We start from the raw sequence: 19514 nt of genomic DNA, 5'->3' as shown, positions 1-19514 counted from the left end.
GGTCGGACCATGAAGCCAAATCGTGGTCTACAATTTCATTTAACATTTTTATAGCGTTATTATAGTCATTGTAAAGTGATTTCTTCAGGTAACTTTCCATAGAAATATATATAAGGTATAAAAACAACAGTTTTAAAAGTACATAATTTCTGTGTTGCAACTAATGTTTATCACACATTTGAAGTCATTTGAATGATTTTCACAGCTTTATTCATCAAACTTTATGGTTTTCAATAGATTAGTGAAGAAAAAATAGCATGTCAAAATCTTCACCCAGTTACGGCACATACAACATTTAACTTTTACAAACAATGAATGTTTATCACATTGACAATGAATGTTTATCACATTTACAATGGATGTTTATCACATTTACAATGAATGTCTATCATATTTACAAACAATGAATGTTTATCACATTTACAATGAATGTTTATCACATTTACAAACAATGGATGTTTATCACATTTACAAACAATATATGTTTGTCACTTTTACAAACAATAGATGTTGATCACATTTACAAACAATGAATGTTTATCACATTTACAAACAATGGATGTTTGTCACTTTTAAAAACAATGGATGTTTATCACATTTACAAACAATGGATATTTATCACATTTACAAACAATGGATGTTTATCACATTTACAAACAATGAATGTTTATCACATTTACAAACAATGAATTTTTTATCACATTTACAAACAATAGATGTTTATCACATTTACAAACAATGGATGTTGATCACATTTACAAACAATATATTTGTTTGTCACTTTTACAAACAATAGATGTTTAACACATTTACAATGACTACGGATGTTTCTCACATTTACAAACAATGGATGTTTATCACATTTACAAACAATGAATGTTTATCACATTTACAAACAATGGATGTTTATCACATTTACAAACAATGGATGTTTATCACATTTACAAACAATGGATGTTTATCACATTTACAAACAATGAATGTTTATCACATTTACAAACAATGAATGTTTATCACATTTACAAACAATGGATGTTTATCACATTTACAAACAATGGATGTTTATCACATTTACAAACAATAAATATTTATCACATTTACAAACAATAAATGTTGATCACATTTACAAACAATGGATGTTGATCACATTTACAAACAATGGATGTTTATCACATTTACAAACAATATATGTTTGTCACTTTTACAAACAAAAGATGTTGATCACATTTACAAACAATGGATGTTTATCACATTTACAAACAATGAATGTTGATCATATTTACAAACAAAATGGATGTTTATCACATTAACAAACAATGGATGTTTATCACATTTACAATGGATGTTTCTCACATTTACAAACAATGGATGTTTATCACATTTACAAACAATGGATGTTTATCACATTTACAAACAATGGATGTTTATCACATTTACAAACAATGGATGTTTATCACATTTACAAACAATGAATGTTTATCACATTTACAATGGATGTTTATCACATTTACAAACAATGGATGTTTATCACATTTACAAACAATGGATGTTTATCACATTTACAAACAATGGATGTTTATCACATTTACAAACAATGGATGTTTATCACATTTACAAACAATGGATGTTTATCACATTTACAATGAATTTTTATCACATTTACAAACAATGCATGTTTATCACATTTACAATGGATGTTTCTCACATTTACAAACAATGGATGTTTATCATATTTACAAACAATTGCTGTTTATTATATTTACAAACAATAGATGTTTATCATATTTACAAACAATAGATGTTTATCATATTTACAAACAATAGATGTTTATCACATTTACAAACAATGGATGTTTATCATATTTACAAACAATAGATGTTTATCACATTTACAAACAATGGATGTTTATCATATTTACAAACAATAGATGTTTATCACATTTACAAATAATGGATGTTTATCATATTTACAAACAATAGATGTTTATCACATTTACAAACAATGGATGTTTATCATATTTACAAACAATAGGTGTTTATCACATTTACAAACAATGGATGTTTATCATATTTACAAACAATAGATGTTTATCACATTTACAAACAATGGATGTTTATCATATTTACAAACAATAGATGTTTATCATATTTACAATGGATGTTTATCACATTTACAAACAATGGATGTTGATCACATTTACAATGGATGTTGATGACATTTACAATGGTTGTTTATCACATTTACAATGGATGTTTATCACATTTACAAACAATGGATGTTTATCACATTTACAATGGATGTTTATCACCTGTTTGTTCCTTTCTCCATGTTTTATAATCCTGTTTAAAACCTGTTGTCCAGGTAAAACTATTTTCTCCGTTCTCGTCAACACTACCCTCATTTCCCAACAAACTGGCTTCTTCCTCCCCTTTATGTTGAAATGGCATGCTTGACTAAGTTTGGTGTAACCAGTATAGTCAATGTTCGGGTTTGTTAAGACTTATGGGCTCACATACAATTAGATCAGATACTGTCTGTACTACTAAGGCCAAGTAAAAACAAAATTTGGTTCAATCTCAGACCAACATACAGTTTATTAGAAAAGTGATGACAACATGTGACAAAAGAAAACCATAAAATATTGACAAACTATCTCGGTAGTAAGCCATGTGCTTTTCTCGTTAATTTTTCATAACAAATTGCGCGTTCTATTTTTTTCAATTTTTTTTTATTAGTGATTATCTGTTATCCTGTACTGACACACTGACTCTCCACCTATGGGTCTGATATTCTAACTCACTTAAAAGTAGTAGCCAGGTACTGACATAACTGGATGTACATGTAATTAATATTCTCTTGGACGCTAACTTTCCATCACTTCCTAAACCCGACACCTTGGCCATTAATAGGTCACAAAACAACTTAGGTTGTTCTTTAAAAGTCCAGCCAATCTAATGGTGTCCAATAAGTCTTTCAAACACATTGAATTAGAAATTGGTTTAACAGTTTTCTGAGAATCATCTTTTTACAATATAAATTGTTTTAACGGAGTTTTCTGAGAATTTTATCATCATAATTATTTCAAACTTGATTTAATTCATTTTGATGTTGAAAATTTTAATAACACAATAAAAATATAAATATGCAACAACAGTTTTTAATGAAACACAAAATTAAAAATCTTTGCCCTTTTAGCAAATCTAGATCGTAACGTTATCACAAACCAAGACTACCCCCAACAGGCTAAATAGCTATACATAATGATATGCTTGATACATGCTCATGCATATTGAAGCATTAATCTTGATCGCTTAATTCTGCTGTTGTTCTACGCACTAGCACCTGCTATGAACATTCATATAAAATATATCTACAAAATTTTAACAAATACTTATTTGTTTTATTGTAAAGAAATAAGCCAAAATGTTTGTTGGTTGAGTATATGTCACAATAAATAAATAATCTAACTGTTAACAGACATTATTTTTAAATCATGAATTTGTCCACCTTTATGACATGGTAGCCACCTAACCAACACTTATGTACATTATGCATGCTCATCCGTATTAATGTACAATCATGTACATTTTGTATATAGACACCTGGAGAAAGAGTAGCTAACACATACAAAGATGCCTGGGAAACATTTAATTACTGTCTACAATGTTATTACTTATTGAACTCAATTGTCAGTTGGGTTACTTCACATAATTTTTGTTTTTATTGAAATTTGGACACTGCCAGGCAGGAGGAACAACTAATCCTACCCTGCTATTACTACAGTGAGAATAACCATCTGTCAGAAGTAATCCATCATTCATTCAATGCTACATTAGGAGAAACCATTAGCCTAAGGTAAGTGTAACTTTGATGTAAGTATAAATTTGATGTAAGTATAACTTTGATGTAATAATGACTTTGATGTAAGTATAACTTTGATGTAATAATGACTTTGATGTAAGTATAACTTTGATGTAAGCATAACTTTGATGTAAGTATAAGTTTGTAAGTATACGAAGTATAACTTTGAAGTATGACTTTGATGTGAGTATAACTTTGATGTAAGTATGACTTTATGTAAGTTTGACTTTGATGTAAGTATGACTTTGATGTAAGTATAACTATGATGTAAGTATAACTATGATGTAAGTATCACTTTGATGTAAGTATAACTAAGTATATAACTTTGATGTAAGTATAACTTTGATGTAAGTATGACTTTGATGTAAGTATAACTTTGATGTAAGTATAACTTTGATGTAAGTATAACTTTGATGTAAGTATAACTTTGATGTAAGTATAACTTTGATGTAAGTATAACTTTGATGTAAGTATAACTTGATGTAAGTATAAACTTTGATGTAAGTATAACTTTGATGTAAGTATAACTTTGATGTAAGTATAACTTTGATGTAAGTATAACTTTGATGTAAGTATAACTTTGATGTAGTATAACTTTGATGTAAGTATAACTTTGATGTAAGTATGAATATTTGATGTAAGTATAACTTTGATGTAAGTATAACTTTGATGTAAGTATAACTTTGATGTAAGTATGACTTTGATGTAAGTATAACTTTGATGTAAGTATAACTTTGATGTAAGTATAACTTTGATGTAAGTATAACTTTGATGAAAGTATAACTTTGATGTAAGTATAACTTTGATGTAAGTATAACTTGATGTAAGTATAACTTTGATGTAAGTATAACTTTTGATGTAAGTATAACTTTGATGTAAGTATACTTTGATGTAAGTATAACTTTGATGTAAGTATAACTTTGATGTAAGTATAACTTGATTAAGTATAACTTTGATGTAAGTATAACTTTGATGTAAGTATGACTTTGATGTAAGTATAACTATGATGTAAGTATAACTTTGATGTAAGTATAACTTTGATGTAAGTATAACTTTGATGTAAGTATAACTTTGATGTAAGTATAACTTTGATGTAAGTATAACTTTGATGTAAGTATGTAATATATTTGATGTAAGTATAACTTTGATGTAAGTATAACTTTGATGTAAGTATAACTTTGATGTAAGTATAACTTTGATGTAAGTATAACTTTGATGTAAGTATGACTTTGATGTAAGTATAACTTTGATGTAAGTATAACTTTGATGTAAGTATAACTTTGATGTAAGTATAACTTTGATGTAAGTTAACTTTGATGTAAGTATATTTTGTGTAAGTATAACTTTGATGTAAGTATAACTTTGATGTAAGTATAACTTTGATGTAAGTATATTTGATGTAAGTATAACTTTGATGTAAGTATATCTTTGATGTAAGTATGACTTTGATGTAAGTATAACTTTGATGTAAGTATAACTTTGATGTAAGTATAACTTTGATGTAAGTATAACTTTGATGTAAGTATGATTTTGATGTAAGTATAACTTTGATGTAAGTATGACTTTGATGTAAGTATAACTTTGATGTAAGTATAACTTTGATGTAAGTATAACTTTGATGTAAGTATAACTTTGATGTAAGTATAACTTTGATGTAAGTATGATTTTGATGTAAGTATAACTTTGATGTAAGTATAACTTTGATGTAAGTATAACTTTGATGTAAGTATAACTTTGATGTAAGTATGACTTTGATGTAAGTATAACTTTGATGTAAGTATAACTTTGATGTAAGTATAACTTTGATGTAAGTATAACTTTGATGTAAGTATAACTTTGATGTAAGTATAACTTTGATGTAAGTATGACTTTGATGTAAGTATAACTTTGATGTAAGTATAACTTTGATGTAAGTATGACTTTGATGTAAGTATAACTTTGATGTAAGTATAACTTTGATGTAAGTATGATTTTGATGTAATTATAACTTTGATGTAAGTATGACTTTGATGTAATTATAACTTTGATGTAAGTATCACTTTGAAGTATGACTTTGATGTAAGTATAACTTAGTAAGTATATCTTTGATGTAAGTATAACTTAGTAAGTATATCTTTGATGTAATTATAACTTTGATGTAAGTATAACTTTGATGTAAGTATGATTTTAATGTTAGCATAACTTTGATGTAAGTATGACTTTGATGTAAGTATAACTTTGATGTAAGTATAACTTTGATGTAAGTAAAACTTTGATGTAAGTATGATTTTAATGTAAGTATAACTTTGATGTAAGTATAACTTTGATGTAAGTATAACTTTGATGTAAGTAAAACTTTGATGTAAGTATAACTTTAATGTAAGTATAACTTTGATGTAAGTATGACTTTAATGTAAGTAAAACTTTGATGTAAGTATAAATTTGATGTAAGTATAACTTTGATGTAATTATAACTTTGATGTAAGTAAAACTTTGATGTAAGTATGACTTTAATGTTAGCATAACTTTGATGTGAGTATAACTTTGATGAAGTATAACTTTGAAGTATGACTTTGATGTAAGTATAACTTTGATGTAAGTATCACTTTGAAGTATGACTTTGATGTAAGTATAACTTTGATGTAAGTATCACTTTGAAGTATGACTTTGATGTTAGTATAACTTTGATGTAAGTATCACTTTGAAGTATGACTTTGATGAAAGTATAACTTAGTTATTATATCTTTGATGTAAGTATAACTTTGATGTCCTTTGTACGAGTGTTAAAACTTTCGGGAGTAAATCATCTGAACATCAACATATTTGCTACTTTATAATGAGATAAGTTGTATAGCATGGAGAGCATTTAACATGATTTTTCCTGGTCATCATCACTCCTGAAATGTTGATATTTGTACAATGGTGAAACGTTTGCATATTTGGAAAATATTTTCTCAGTACAGTCATGGCCAGCAGATATTTAATGCATGACAAAATTCAAACATTACTTTATCAGTCAAGGGGCCATAAATCTATAAAACAGATACATTTAGCCAAAGAGGTAATCAATTGTAAGACATCTAATATCAATAAATTTAATGAATATTAGCTGAAAAGGACAGTTGTATGAGAAACTTCGGCATTTATCCTTGTTATCAAGTTTGAAGAATACTGGTTCACATTTGTTATAAATATCAAAATAGGATATCATTGATTGCAAAACACAATGGTTTTAGTCAAGGGCAGTAACTCCACAAATTATTGTCCATCGAAAATGCCAATAAAACTTGGGAAAACCCCTTACACACCAAGCATGTTCAACCACAGGTTTACGACGCGCAAAAAAAAAAAAAATAACTAAAAATACTGAAAGGTTGTTTACTTAGCCCTGTATCCCATTTCCAGAAAATTATCACCGATTGGTCCACTCGCTCCAAGGAGTCAATCAGAGAGCTTGTATCAAATCGGAGACGACAGACACAAAATGGCCGAGATCGGTGATCATCTGTTCTGGATGACAATAAATGGAGCGTGGGGATCGCTAAGGGATACCAATGTGCAATTTTTATAAGTAAGTGAGTTTATATTGCGGATCTGCACTTCAGGGATACATTCATTGAATGAATGGCGATTTTATTCGGCCTGTGCTCATTAGGGAATCGTGACCTGGGGATGTAGCGTGTACTTTTCCGACTAACGATTTTTACACGAATCCTCGTAATTCAACTTTCGATATGAAATAAAATTCGCCCATAATCCTAACATATCATATAACATAGTGACCAGTAAGTAATTGTCTTCAATGAAAGCTACTAAATATTCAGATCGGATGATTTTTGTGGTGTTCAGAGCATTTCAAAATTAATTACCCCATTTTCTGGAAATGGGATACAGGGCTAAGTAAACAACCTTTCAGTATTTCTAGTATTTTTTTTTTTTTTTTTTTTTTTTTTTGCGCGCGTCGTAAACCTGTGGTTCAACCATGTTACCAAATTAAAAGAAAGCCTTTTGCCATTGGATGCATTTATTGTTGGCCATTGGAAACAAGAGTGTGATGGACTGATTCAGCAGAGGATTAAAATATTAAATATCATATATGAACATCATTATTTTTTATCATTTTAGTGGAATAGACATCCTTGATATATACCAGTATACCTCAGAGATAAAAACATAATCCTTCGGTAGCAGTGTACAGTAGATTTTAAAAATTCAGCAAAAGAATGTGCAGGCTTTAATTATATATGTACACACTGCTACATAATTGAGTTTTTCTGTCTTAGATGCACATTCGGATACCCTCTTAACCATTAATCTGGAACCCATTTTGTTGAATTTCTAATCTTTATGCAAATGTGAAGCCTGCATATAAGTCTCTAGATTGAATTCACCAATTTTAGGATATATACTTTTTTATTTTTTATGCATATATTAAAACAGGGGCTTTCTGCTTAATAAAAATCTCATCCATGGCCATTCGGTCTAACTGTACACTGCTACCTTAACATGAAGACTTAATGATCATAGTTTTGTTTGGCAAATATTTTATATAAACTATAGTAATTTTGTTTGCAAATATATTATATAAACTTTAATGTTAGTTTGGTGGACATGTAACAGAAAAGAAGAAAATGAAGAGGCCAGAACTGTGTTATATTCAGACACTCATCCTGTGTTTTATGAATCATCAACTTGCAATCCAGCTTATTTGAAATGATTATAAGGCTTGGTTAAACAGACACCAAGTTTGACCTGAGAATGAAAGCCAGAAAAGAGCTCAAACCCAGGAGATGAATAAATAACCACCTTGGCTACAAGGAACTTTGTAGAGTTTTGTAGGTAGGTTAATTAGCACATCCAGAACTTGTAGTCATTAAGACCATCAGATCTACAAATGTACACCAAGACTCAGGGTCTAGGGCTTGGAAGGCCTTGAAGACAGGATGACACTGAAATGCATCGTAGATTTCATTGATAAAACTGTAAATGAAGGGACATCCAGTTATTTAGAGAAATTGCTGAGGTGTTAGTTGGGCATGGTTGTTTCTTCTATGCCGCCTTGCCAAGTTAGTCCTGTCATCAAATTCAGTGAAGAGTTCATCTATCTGTGAGAAGTAAGTTGAAGCATCCTTGTTTTCTAACAGTGGGATCAGAGCCTCCAACTCATTTGTTGTTGCTTTAACCTTTATGTCCACATTCACAAAATTCAAATCTGCATCTTGTAGAAAAAGGCTGAGTCTGTTCACAGGCTTGAGAACATCACAGAGCAGAAGGACCATGCAATGAGGTCTTTTTGCATGATGCAGTTCCGTAAACCATAAATTTCAGGTTCATTTCTATCCTCAAACAGGATATCTAGAGTATCTATTATAGATTGAAACCTGTTGATGAAGCGAATGTATGCTTTTCCATGGGAAAGCCATCGGGTTGTTGCTGCACGAATTGGTGACAATGCTTCCTCCCCATACAATTCTTGTACACTTTTTAATACATCGAATCTACGGGGAGAGTAGTGGAACAACTTCCAAACAGCTAAAAGCATCTCGTCCACCTGTTGCAGCAACTTGTATGTTTTCATGAGATGGCGCAAGCACAATGCAAGTCTATGATTTCTACAATTCATATACAGACACATTGGTGTGAGGTGCCTCATCCTCCTCTAGATCTGCAATCCCAGAAAATAAAAATAATGGATTATTTATTATGTAATTTCCTTTTTCTCTTTAAATTGTTTAAAATTATTATTAATCTATACTACAAATCCACTAATTATTATGAAATTTATAAGCATTCTGCTTTTTCAAAGTTTATAAGCTTAAGAAGACATGAATGAAAAAGACTTAGTAGCTAAAAAGATAGTATTATTATTTAATTTTTAAAATTTATTATAGTACTGACTGCACTTTTATAGTACTAACACCAAGATATTGTTAAAAAGTTCTATTGATGAAAATTTATTTGATGTCTTACCAGATATTTCGCCACTCATGGCATTTGTCCCATCGAACCCAACAAAACGCCATTTTGTGACGTCTACATTTTTGGCCTGAAGAAATTGCTGGATTCTCAATGCTAGAGTTTCACTATCCGTTTTCTCCACATGAACTATACCGAGAAAATGATCCACTGGTTTTTTCTCATGATCATCACCAACCCATTTTGCAAATATTGATAGCTGTTCCCTGTTTTGCTCATCAGTAGATTCATCTGCTAACAAAGCAAAATACTTGGCAGCCCTAAGTGATTCCAAAATCTCATTTTCTAAAACATCCCCAATGATGTACAGGAATTCAGTCACAGAGTAATTTGACATGTAGTGAGCCATGGATGGTGCATTGTCAATATGATACTGAAGGTCTTCAACCCCTAAGGAAGCAATGAACTTGACAAAATCACTAAAATTTGACTGGCCCCAATGTTTCCGTGTGATGAAATATGTTATACGGAATAGTTTCTTGAGAATTTCTCTATTTCTCTGTCCTTCCTTTTCATCATTTGTTCTTTTCATTGACACTTGCTGTGAATAAACTGATGGACTATTGTACACAGCTGACTTTGCAATTGCTAATTTATTGCAAGCTTCTTGATGATGACTACTGTCTTGATGTTTACTAAGTTTTCTTGTGGGGTGGTCCCCAAGCACCATTCCTATATCCACCCATTCTTTGATTCCAGATGGGAAAACTTCACAAGTTTTACAAAGGTAGCCAGATTTGACAACATTCCAGTATAGCCAGGGGTAAAGTACTTCATACTTACCAGCTGTAACAAGCCTTTGGTCTGTAGAAGGTTTGAAAAACAGGTTTCTCCGACTCGTCATCCGAAACAAACTTCCGTTTCAGGTTTACGTTAACGTTGATCCCACATTTATCATGATCGCTGTGAGTGACAGTCTCACTCTGACACGATCTATCGCGATCGTCAGATGCCAATGCAGATGGACATTCAACATCCAATAGCTTGTCAGACTCAGCATTTTGTTTGGTTTCACAAGATGAAAGTTCTGTCACATTACTAGATGTAGGAACATGTGTTGTTGGACACCCAGTTTCTGTTTGACTTTCAGGACAAGGATTGTCGGAATGTGGAATATTAACATCAGAACTTGACGTGGTGACTGGTTTAAAAAACGTAGTAACCTTCGCTAAATCCTTCGAGTCTTTCTGTAAAATCTTCTTAGTATAGTATTTCGAATTATGTGACATTTTTTCACATTGCGTTAACACTGTTTGACACGAGTAAAAGATCGACTCGACGTTACATGAACGCTTTGCACTATAGCATTTACCAAACCAAGTGATTCAAATGCAAACATGATTAGACTACCAAGCGCATCAATCAGAACTCATCGGATATATGGTACAACGGTTACATCCAAAACGTTCTGAATAGAGCTTGCATGTCAGGCTTCAGGAAATATACACTGAAAAAAAGTCGCGGAAAAATATACAGTGTCCGGTCTCTTTTACAAGATATTTATAACCGATGTCATAGGATGTGTAAGACATCATTTGGGTTTTTATTTTTTTACTGCGATTGGGAAAATACTGGCGGAATGTGGGAAAATACAGTATGTTTTTTCAATTGGGAATGGGTCCGTTTACCGGCCATATAAAGGCCTGGCAAAAACCCTGTCTTTGGTGTGGTTATAAACAACAGCTCTAATTTCTGTGCCAAAGAATCGAAGCTTCATTAGCTGATCAGTGATAACAAATCTTCACGTATCTATGACTCTATACTATGTATATATATATCAAATCAACTCGACCCTTTTTTTTACATATCAAGTTCAGGTGCCAAAAACAGTAAAGATACAAGTTTTGTTATTGCAAAGACAGACTTTAAAGTACAAAATAATTGTGTTGGTAGTGTGTATGCAGACCACCATGGTAAAATAAAGGTTGCGGTAACGATTATCACAAACACTGTCTCTCACTTATTGTTACATGTACAGTAGTAACTTAAAAGTAAGGTCATAATCACATGCATAACGTTACAGACTGACAGAAGATGGACCGCCAATGCCTTGTACTAGTCGTGTCCATGTGACTGTCATTGTGAACTTACCCATTATTATTGTGCTTCGTTGTCACCTGGATATGTGTGCATCGTAAAAAGGCGTTCAAATCTACAGGAATCGTTCTTTTTCTTTGGAGCAGGGCTTCAATCACTTTTCCATTTCGTGTGCATTAAGTAAACGATCAATGTCAAACAAACGCTTTAAATCTTAATCACGCAAACGCTTGCTGTTTTGCGACGAACAGCTAGAGCCCGCGAAAATTTAACATCACTGTGAACTGTGCACACACTGGTGACGACCATCAAAGATGGGTGCCGGCGAAATCGCTAAGTTTCGGTTTTTGGCTGATATTGATGGTTTAAGATGATTTCATTGCTCTTCGAAGGAAGAGTTTAACCTGCTGTATCTGAAAATCATATCGGTTTTTACTTTTAGTTTTAAAACGCAATAGACGCTAGAAAAGTACAATTTTTGTATATCCGAGATGACCGTAATGACCGTAATTATGCAATATAGATGACCGTAATATGCTTTGAAAGGTTTTTCCAACTGAAGTTTTTGATAGTTGTATTTCGATAGTTAAGGATTAACTTGATTATATGTTTTATGTTATGGAGATATAACACAAAAATCTGAGTGTAGGCCTACTCTAAATAAACCGCGAAGATGAGAGTACACTCAGAGTTTTGTGTTTTATCTCCATAACATAAAAAAAATCTATTCAAATTAATCCTTATAATTCAATTTACCTAAGATAATCTCTTCAATATTCGAAATTCATTTCGGAACTCTTTTGTCTATGAAAGCTTACCTGGTCCGAAGGACCAAAGTGAGCTTATGCCATACGTTGGCGTCTGCCGTCCGTCGTCCGTCCGTCCGTCCGTCAACAATCGACTTCTTCTTCTCCATAACCGCTGGTCGGAATTCAACAAAATTTGACTGGTAGCATCCTTATGGGTTACTGACTGAAAATTGTACAAATAATAGGGCTGACCCCCAGGGGCCTGAGGGGCGGGGTCAAAAGGGGTCAATTTGGCTATATCCATATAAACGACTTCTTCTCTGAAACTAAGCAAGGGATAGTACTCATAATGCAATGGTAGCATCCTTATAGGGTGGGGGATTCAAAATTTTACAAATGATGGGGCTGGCCCCCCGGGAGCCTGAGTAGCGGGTCAAAAGGGGTCAATTTGGCTATTTCCATATAAACGACTTCTTCTCTGAAACTAAGCATGGGGTGGGGCCAGGAGCCTGAGGAGCGGGTCAAAAGGGGTCAATTTGGCTATTTCCATATAAACGACTTCTTATCTGAAACTAAGCATGGGGTTGGGCCAGGAGCCTGAGGAGCGGGTCAAAAGGGGTCAATTTGGCTATTTCCATATAAACGACTTCTTCTCTGAAACTAAGCATGGGGTAGCACTCATAATGCAATGGTAACATCCATATAGGGTGATGATTCAAAATTGTACAAATGATGGGGCTGACACCCCCCTCCTTATTAATCATAATTGGCTGTGTAATATGGAATTTACTAAACAAGTTTTATAATTCGATATACTACGAGCCTTAATCAATTCGACTGACACATTAAATATCCAATGAGTATAATGAGTAGCACAGTATACAGGAGGAAATTTACACCAAGGACTTTTTAGTGCTTGATTTTGGTTTGTATATAAAACTATGTAGCAAAAAGTGTATTTATAGCGAAAACGATAGCATCACGAAACATTTACACATATAAATAGCAAAAATTAAACATTGCGATTATATTCACTTTCACAGTATTACATGGCCACGAGTGTGTGATTTACCTATACATTGTACATGTATATATCAGTTTCCGCTTTTGTTACATTTATTGACCTGTGTTATTACACATGTTTCGACATGGTCCTATAACATAAATGCAAGGATCAGCAAGGGAAAAATAAAAGTGATTGTTATAAAAAGTATGAAATATTACGGTCATCTATCCGATCATTAGCTTTCAATATTACGGTCATCATGTTTTGATATTATGGGCATCTCGGAGATATTTTTCTAGCGTCTATTGCGTTAAAAGTATACACTTTCAGTGTAAACCGATATGATTTTCAGGTAGAGTAGGTTAAACTCTTCCTTCGAAGAGCAATGAAAAACGTCGTCTTAAACCATCAAAATCAGCCAAAAACCGAAATTTAGCGATTTCGTCGACATTTATCTTTGATGACCGTAATATATATAACGGTCATCAGTTTGTGCACAATGACTTTCTGACATCGATAATGATTAAGTTTAAGTAATATGAATTTAAGACAAAGCCTTCGAAGAGCACAGCTACGTAATGTACATGTAAATACAGGATTGGTGTAACCTAAAAACTATAAATATATGTACATTTTAACGGCATTAATAGGGATGATCTCTTTAAAATGAGTCCCATCCTCAATACCGTTAACGTTAATCACTGACATTATATAATATCTACTGTGGTAGTGTTTCCGGCGTGCATTATTTTTTCGATAGGTGTTCCCTCTGTCCTGATTTGCTGTTTAGTCTCGGGTATTGAATAAATGAATGGAAGGGATCGTATACTGGGCAGTCTGACGGATTGGGTTCCTTTGTGATACCATCTCTTCTTTTATGTACATATGGGTAGGTTTAATAATTTACGAACGGGTAGGGATGGGACATTTCTTAGGCAATTAGATATGGGAATGGGACTGGTCATACATGTAGTATCTGTACGGTAGGATTGTCGGCTAGGCCTATGCTGTTGTCCGTATTCTTTGTGTTGTAGATATTTCATGTAGTATTTGTAACTGTTTGTTCTTCTTCTCAGCAGACATACAAGCGGAAACCATAACACCCGCCGAACCTGGGTTGATTTTATACACGGGGTCGAGTCGGGAGTAGTTTGATGTCATTTCAAACTGAGCCCAACACGCTCCTGTTACATAACAAACGCTTAGGTGAAAAATAGATACAAACATATATTTATGAAATTCCATCTGTTTCCCAACTTTAGAAATGAAACCACGGTCCGCGGGATTTTTCCTCATATTGATACAGAACACGCGGAAATGGAATGAAGCTGAGAAGAATGCTTTTGAGAAGTTGAAGAAGTGTTTATCTGCTCCACCAGTACTTGGTTATGCTCGGCCCAACTTACCGTTTGAACTACATACCGACGCGTGTGGACAAGGGATTGGAGCTGTGTTATACCAACGCCAAGAGAAAAATCTTCGGGTGATTAGCTTTGCTAGTAGAGGACTATCCAAGTCTGAACGAAATTATCCTATCCACAAACTAGAGTTTTTGGCACCATTGAGGGCAGTGACGGAGAAGTTCAAGGACTACCTATACGGACAACGGTTCACAGTATTCACGGACAACAACCTATGTGTTAACATCTGCAAAGTTTGATGCCACAGCACATCGATGGGTCTCAGCGTTGGCTGCTTTCGACTTCGATATTTACTATCGCACAGAAAAAGTCAACTCTGATGAAGACGCACTCATAAGGTTACCTATCACCATGGATGCTGTGCACACTGTTAACCAGTCCATTACTTCGCCACATACGCATATAATATAATATATTGAAAGTCTGTGTTCTCCTGCCCAGGTTGCTGATGTTCTAGATGATCCTTGCGTTGGTGACATAGAGAGAATGACATCAAAAGATTGGAGAAAAGCTCAACGTCAAGATGTATTACTTCGACCTTGGATGCAGTTGATATCAAAATACAAGCAACCAGGCCATCATGATTTCCCTGTGACGAAGGAGAATTCTCAGATGTTTAATATTGCTAGCAGTTTGACCATGCGTCGTGGAGTTCTGTTCACAGAAGTCAACAGAGATGGTGTATACAGCTACCAGCTGGTTTTAGCCTCTTCATATGTAAGCGTTAAAAGGATTCCATGATGACATCGGACATCCTGGAAGGGACAGAGTGTTATCTCTCCTCAGAGACAGATTTTTCTGGCCGAACATGACAAAGGATGTGGAGGAATGGATTAATAACTGTGCTCGTTGCATCAGAGCGAAGTCGTCTACACATGAACGTGCACCTTTCATCGGAATTCATACATCTCATCCACTGGAATTAGTTTGTATGGATTTTCTGTCATTAGAATAATGTAAAGGAGGAATTGTCAATGTACTTGTGGTTACAGACCACTTTACGAAATTATGCTCAGACGTTTTCAACTCGTGATCAGACCGCGAAGACTACGTCTGAAACTTTATACATCAATTTCTTTGTCCACTACGGTATACCACGACGTATTCATTTAGATCAAGGGCCAAACTTTGACAGTGAAGTCGTTGCTGAGTTATATGATCTGTTGGAGATGGAGATGTCTCATACAACGCCATACCATACCACCCCATTGGGAGTGGAATTACGGAACGTTTCAACCGTGCCCTCATTAGCATGTTGCGGACATTGAAGCCTGAGGAGAAGAACTGGAAAGCATATATCCCACCACTTGCACATGCTTATAACTGCACCCGCCATTAATATACCAAAGCATCACCGTTGTACCTGATGTTTGGTAGGGAGCCTCGGTTACCTTTGGATATTGTGTTTGGTTTGGGTGATCTTATTAACGAGGAACAAACCCTTTCTGATTACCCCAAGGACCTCAAGGAACGATTAACCTTCAACTACGACTTAGCATCAAAGATGTTGTCAAAGGCTAAAAGGAGACAAAAGGCATATTATGACTTGAAGGTTCGAGGATCCCCAGTCAAAGTTGGAGATAAAGTTTTGGTTAAAAGATGGCATTCGATGGGAAGCATACATTTGAAGACCTTTGGGAGGATGATGCTAACACCGTCATTAACCAGCAAAACTCGAACATTCCAGTATTTGTTGTAGAACTAGGACGATGAACAGAAACAACCCACTGCCTATATGATACATTCCTTGTGAGGATATAGATGCCAATGAAGGTGTTCATACCGAGATCAAGCCTATTGAATCAATACCGGAACCGCCCCATGCAAATCCTGATAGATCTGATATTGAGGATGAAGATGTTGTATTGGTGCCTTGTACAGCTGGCAGTTTGGAGTCAGCTGATGAGGAAGGCGACAAGGCAGTGCAGGAACCGGATGACGATCATGGCTCTCCTGTACTTGCCGCTGGTCCGCCTGGTGACGACCAGTTCTCTAGTGAGGAGGGAGGACCAGTAGATGATACAAATATACCAGATGTTCCAGAGTCAGTGGTTGCAGCTACTAGAGGTCCTACTGATGACACAGTTATCATCACAACTGATGGCGATTCAGATGACATAGACTCTCTTAGAGAGGAGGAACAGGTCACAGGGCGTCCCATGCCTCTTCCGTAGCGATCCACACGATCATCGAGACCACCACCGTGGCAAACCTCGGGGGAGTTCGTGATGGGAGGAGTAAAGAATATCAATACTGATATATCAACGTGGAAAAGAATTGCTGGAAAATCTAGCAAAGCAGGGTGTGTTTTCAGGTATACCCCCAGATGTTCTTACTGTGCTAATCAAAACCATTTGTGAAATGTAGATATATATAATTATTTTATGTTGTAGTATCTGGCATCATTGTTTTTAATTGTATATGTATCAGATTATTCCATGTTTTATTTACCAATTGCGCTGGTGAATCTTACATATTATTATACATATTTGATGGTGTATTTCCCTACCATGCATCTTTGTATATAATTCTTGACTATATTGATCAATAATTTTGTAATTTACTGTAGCTTAAAAGATAAATGTACCTTAAAAGGAAATAAGATTTGTATATCTGTTCTATGCTGTATAGAGCTATAGAGTATTATAGTATTTGATGTAGAAACATCACAGTTTATGATCGTGTTCATTGTATTGGTTACATTCGTTTTTACAGTACTATCGTCATGTAATAATTGCTGCTGTTAAAGTGACGAGGATGTCATTTTCTTAGCAGGGGGAGGATGTAACAGGGTGGTTTTCACTAATTCGTCTCGTTTGTCCCTGGTTGTGTATACCTGTGTACGTGTGTCCAGTCTACCTGTGTGACGTAGTCAATGTTTGTGTCCTTGTATTGTCTCGTTTCTGTTTTGTGGTCATTGTCTTTGTCCGGTGTTTGGTGGGGAAAAAGGAGATTTGAACAAAGTCCAGACGGACGTGATTATTTAGAAATTACTACGTATTTCCCCCAGACCCTTGACCCATTGTCAATGTAGGTGTTATTCATAGTATATATTTTAAAATAAATTGATTCAGATACTTTTATTAAGGATACATGTGAGAATTATCTATATTAGTTAGATTGATTTTGATATAATATAACTTATATAATCAAGTAGTCTACAGGTTATACAATAGTCTTTATTAATCTATTATAGGGTCTTTATGGTGTATTTGCATATTACAGAGTTAACTGACCTTGCGGGTAGGTATTGATTGTGACGTCATGTGTTTGCGAGCGTAACGTCATACTTTTCGGAGAAAACGACGTGAATTGCGCTCACAAAATATTGACGTAACAATTGGTACATACCCGCAAGGGAGCTAACTCCGTAATATGCAAAGACGGAATAGGAACGAATAAAGACCAGAAGGAACCAAGACAAGAGTTTGTTATTTCCCTCAATTTTACATTTCCAATCTTTATACCGATCTAAACAAGGACATATAAGTGTGTGATCTTACAAAGGCTTATGTTCTCGCCGAATACTTTCAAACGGTGTTTACCAGAGAATCAAACGAGGCAATGCCCGATATCGATAAAGTAAACATCGAACCAATTACAGGTCTCGATATTACTCCGGAAAACGTGCGATCAAAATTATCCAAGTTGAAAACTTAAAATTCTTCATCCAAGAGTACAAAAAGAAATATGTGATGCCATTTGTCAGCCATTAACACTATATTTCAAACATCGTTGTTAGATACCGGGAAATTTACGGAAGACTGGAAATGCGCTAGACCGTAAAGAAGCTTAAAACTACAGGCCAGTCTGTCTAACCAGTGTCAGTGTACATGTATGTGAGGTAATGGAATCAGTAAGTAGGAAAGAAATAATGAACCATATGAGAAGATATATGATGTTTAGCAAAACCCAGTTTGGTTTCATTGATGGAAGTTCTACGGTTCTACATCTGATAAAGGTTATGAATGAATGGGCAGGAATTTTAGATAAAGGTGGATGTATCGATGTAATTTAATGTGATTTTATGAAACCTTTGATAAAGTTCCCCATCAACGCTTAATATATATAAACTCGAAAAATACGGAATTTCTGGGAGGTTGTCTATCTGGATATCCAACTATTTACTCGGAAGAAAACAAAGGGTCGTCGTCAACGGAGCAAAATCAGAACGGAATCATGTAATAAGCGGTATACCACAATGGTCAGTTTTAGGGCCACCATTATTTGTCCTTTATGTCAACGACATGCCGGAAGTTACAAGTGAAGGGACGAGAACCGTCCTTTTCGCGGACGATACAAAGACATTTAGGGTAATTAACAAAGAGGACGATTGTAGAACCTTATTACAGAGAAAAAAACATTAATGCCCTACAACAGTGGTCAGAAATTTGGACACTCCGATTTTATCCAGAAACATGCAAATCGATGCGTGTTGGACATTTAAATAACAACCTGCTAAATTACAATCTCCATGACGATAC

General features: G+C 34.1%; 1 protein-coding gene and 1 pseudogene across 1 annotated transcript in view; one reads left to right on the top strand and one right to left on the bottom strand.

Moving 5' to 3' along the window:
* Window positions 1-7350: 7350 nt before the first annotated feature.
* LOC138314170 (protein SpAN-like) overlaps window positions 7351-19514 on the top strand; it is a 52418-nt gene continuing 40254 nt past the window's right edge. Inside the window, exon 1 of the mRNA XM_069254358.1 lies at window positions 7351-7412. The gene's annotated coding sequence lies outside the window, so the exon portion shown is untranslated. The remainder of the gene's footprint in view (window positions 7413-19514) is intronic.
* Window positions 7412-11775, bottom strand: LOC138314172 (zinc finger MYM-type protein 1-like; annotated as a pseudogene).

Source organism: Argopecten irradians, chromosome 2, assembly GCF_041381155.1.
Source record: "Argopecten irradians isolate NY chromosome 2, Ai_NY, whole genome shotgun sequence".
Taxonomy (NCBI): domain Eukaryota; kingdom Metazoa; phylum Mollusca; class Bivalvia; order Pectinida; family Pectinidae; genus Argopecten; species Argopecten irradians.
Note: the sequence above shows the minus strand (reverse complement) of the source record. Positions and strands in the feature narration are given on the sequence as shown.